At 38.7% G+C, this 4148-nt stretch overlaps 1 long non-coding RNA gene across 1 annotated transcript; it reads right to left on the minus strand.

Moving 5' to 3' along the window:
* Positions 1-428, minus strand: LOC107281374 (uncharacterized). Its single transcript, XR_010742146.1, has 2 exons — positions 357-428; positions 1-270 (listed from the first exon to the last, which is right to left on the minus strand). It is a non-coding gene; the product is annotated as an uncharacterized lncRNA (long non-coding RNA).
* Positions 429-4148: the final 3720 nt, after the last annotated feature.

A 4148-nucleotide genomic window follows, 5' to 3' on the forward strand; every position in this document is an offset into this window, starting at 1 on the left:
TTGCAATTATCATGGCTTATTGGAAATACAAAGAGACAAAACAACAGAAGTTGATAGCACACTGGCTTGGATATCAGGATATCCAACTTATTTATGACTACTCCAGGTTCATAGCCTCGTATGGGCTTCGATGTGTGTGAAACCCTTTCTGGTTGCATGTTGCGCTTGATTAGGACACAACGGTGACAGTCTGAGCTTCATTTGTGCAGAAGCGATCGCATGCATCCTCGCAACGCTCCACGGCAGCATTCACTCCTTCATTGGCAGCAACTGAAATGAAAAGGAAAATGATCGTACGCATTGGCCTTTTTCGTTGAAAACTAATGGTGATTCAGTTTCATGTTTTTCCAGCTTACAAGTGTTTATCTTGCTGCACACTGAAGAAGTACATCCCAGCTTGCAGAAGTCAAGTACATCTTATTTCTCTGCAAAACCATGCATTTCTATTTATATTATAGTAAAACTAGCTTCTTGCAGGCAAGAATGATTGAGCCAGAAATATTGTGACATTAATTAACAGTACAGAAGAATAGAAAAATGGAGTTAATAGTTAAGTCCGTTTTACCCGTATCAGAGTGAAGGGTGAGGTGATCGTAAGGTGGCTGGCAGCTCCCATCAAAGTGTTTGCAGGTAGAGAGTTTAGCACAGGCTTCCCTTGAGCCACCCGCGAAACGGCATGAGTTATAGACGTTTCTTACCGAGGTGGATGGGCAGCAGCTCTTAGCTTCCACATGGATCTTCTCCTGCTGCAGGACTAAGCCTAGCACCAGAGCACACATGATCAAACTCTTCACACCTTCCATGTTTCCTATCTGGTTTTCATTGAGATTTACTCGAGGATCAACAAGCTAAATCAAAATGGGTTCAAAGGCTACTGCTAATTTGTTGCTCTCTTTTATGCAGATGTTGGGAGTGAGGCGCCTATTTATAGGCGCAGCCAAGCATCTCACGAGCAAGCTACACTGCATGATTCAGTGATTATTTAACTAATTGGATCATTAATAACTATATTTATTGTGCTCCATATATATTCTTTGTTTGCATTAGCTGTGGTACGTACTAGCTGCCCATGTGGATCGAGTGTGCACTGTCTTCTGTAGACTGCAAGTTCCGATTTCTGAAATATTTGAGCTGCCCATGAGGTGAACGTACTGGTATATTAAAGCCATATCTTCTGCCTTACCAGCATGTATTACTTGCCCGCTATAGTTAGATAGATGTTTGTTAAAAATTTAGCAGAAAAAATAATTCAATTACTCTGCTACCACGTAATGGGCTACTACACAATAGGCAGAGCAGGTTACAACACTCTATTTGCTGCCCGCTTTAGAATCTCCGGGTGCATAATCGGCAGTGAAAATGCTACTAGCACCTAATGTTACTTAATACTCCATGCGTTTCGTGTTATATGACTTTCTAGCATTGCTCACATTCATATCGATGTTAATGAATCTATACATATATATGTCTAGATTCATAATATCTATATGAATGTGAAGAATACTAAAAATGCTTACAGAAGCAGAGTTAGCCGATAGCTAATCGGCCGATAGGCCGACAGCGTATCGTCGGTGGTCTCAGCCGATGGAGTTAGACCAAATCAGCTATAGATTGGATAGATCAAAGAATAAAAGACCCTAAACATGCCTCATCGGCTATAATACTGCTTATTAAGTTTGATAATGAAATTTAAGACATTATTATGAAAATAGCTGATGGAACAGTATTTAGAGTAGAAGAAAGATAAATAAAGATAGCGTACCAGCTAATACTCTAGTACAAACCTATATAGCCAAATCAATCTATAGCAATATATGATCAAGTAGAGACCAATTCAGCCGATATGACCTAGACTTGATATATTCCTATGAAGCGATCTGTCTATATAGATGGCGAATATACATGAAACAAATAAAGAAATATGCATATCTGGTAAGATCGGCTGAAACTCCGATACTATCCCTAATTATGATTAATTCCAGGTTAGTTTTTAGGGTTCTAAACAAGACTTGGGATGATGCATCACAAAGTAGGTAAAGAAGTCTAAAGTCTAAACAATCAAGCAATTAATCACTTTTCAAGATGGTGAATTCCTTAATCAATCTAATATAGTAAGGCGATTTAGCCGATACCAGCGAGAACCCTAAAGCCGGAACCAGCCGATAGGGCTAAATCGAGATACTAATACTAGATTAACTAAGACATATGATAGCATATGGTCATGGTAAAAGGTCTAAAACATCCAAAACAACATAATTGCTCCGATAGGATAAGCCATCGAGACAGGTTACCTCTTGTCGAGAGAACTAGCCGAAAAGAAGAACGAAAAGGGTGGCGATGCGCCGAAGTTATATTGGATTGTCTCCCGTATTACAGAGCTATGGGGTTCATATTTATACCCCGAGTACAAAGTTAGTCTATTATAGCCACGACTCAAACCTTCCTAAAGATAAGATACAAACAAGACCATATACAGTGGTCTCTTGCTAAATCTAACAAAACCCGACATAACTAACTTAATTAACAGATACAATTGCCTTAAATGAGCTCTATCTCTATTTGGCAATAAAAGTTATTCTAATCTAGGCCAATACCGAGCCCAAGTCATATTGTATCGGCTGCTCGCCTTATCGGCTAGGTGAACTTCCTGCCATGTTTCCCGCCGATACGACGCTAGCCGATGCGCAATCCGATTTCTGTTCCAACTCGATTCCACATCAAATCCACTTCGATCTTGATTCTTCCTCTTTGAGTCTGATGCAAAATTCCGTTGTTAACACATGCCCCCCCAAATTAAGCTGTATTATATAATGCAGCGGAAATAGCTCTTATCGGGCCGCAAAAGTCTAGGTGTTGGTATTTCTTAACGACTTTACTAAAAATATAAATTCCAAGTAATGGCAAAGAAATAATCCTGGTATATTTATGGTTACAGAAGTAATCCGCAAGCGCATGGATATACCATTGTTGCATTTCACCTGGAAGTATTTCAAGGTATCATATTTATTTAATCGCAAGAGAAGATTTATAAAAGAACTATGTGAACAATTTATATACATCACGTGTATAATCAAAGTCTAGGTAGGGGTTAATTCAAATATATGGGTAGAGTGACACAGCAGAAGAACTCTGATTCTCACAATAATTAATCCTAAGCTATGTGGAAGAAGAAATAGAAAAGCAAACAATTCCGATACCTCCAATATACACTCAATTCTACTCCCTCCGTTTCATATTGTAAGACTTTCTAGCATAACCAATATTCATATAGATGTTAATGAATCTAGACACATATATATGTTTAGGTTCATCAACATCTATATGAATGTGGGCAATGCTAGAAAGTCTGACATTTCGAAACGGAGGAAGCAGTTTACATCTACTAGTATACTCCCTCTGTCCCAAATTATAAGACCTATATTTTTTACACATTCTTCAATAACATACTTTAACTAGTATTTTATTTCATTCTATGATTGCAACAAATATGAAATTAGCATCACATGAAAGTACTTCGAAATATAAATCTAGTGAGATAACATGCATAATACTTAGTATTGATATAGTTAGTATGATTATTAGTCAAGAGCTACCGAGTTTGATTTTCATTAAAAAGGCGGCGCCCTAAAATTTGAAACAGAGGGAGTACAACTGTGCGGCCAATACCTCCTAATAGTGCTTTCTTGGTGTTTCGACAGACCACCCTGGGTTGCCGAGTTTTTTACGACAACCTGTCATGGCCGTCCAACCGGGACTAAATGCGGAGGAGTACACTCCCAAGGAAATTGTATTTGGAATACATGCTAACGTGGAGGAATACCCGTACTGAGCTGTCACCATCAGCGGCCCACCTCTACTGTCCCGTAGCATATATACCCAAATAATGATATCTAATAATCTAAGCACCATGCCTACATTATTAAATACTACTCTATATCCCCATGGATGACATAGAGTAATCGAATATTCAGACCTTAAACCCACACCACTGCACCTCTCTGGTAAGCTAACCCACAATTATAACAACATAGATATAAAGTAGAACCTATACTCAGAGAATGTAAACTACCGAAAGTATATCCGCTATGTTGTATTGATCTGATGATATGGTTGTGAATATGCCTTTGGAGGGCTCCCTTCCCATCTTC

The sequence above is a fragment of the Oryza sativa genome, chromosome 6 (genome assembly GCF_034140825.1).
Source record: "Oryza sativa Japonica Group chromosome 6, ASM3414082v1".
Classification (NCBI taxonomy): Eukaryota; Viridiplantae; Streptophyta; class Magnoliopsida; order Poales; family Poaceae; genus Oryza; species Oryza sativa.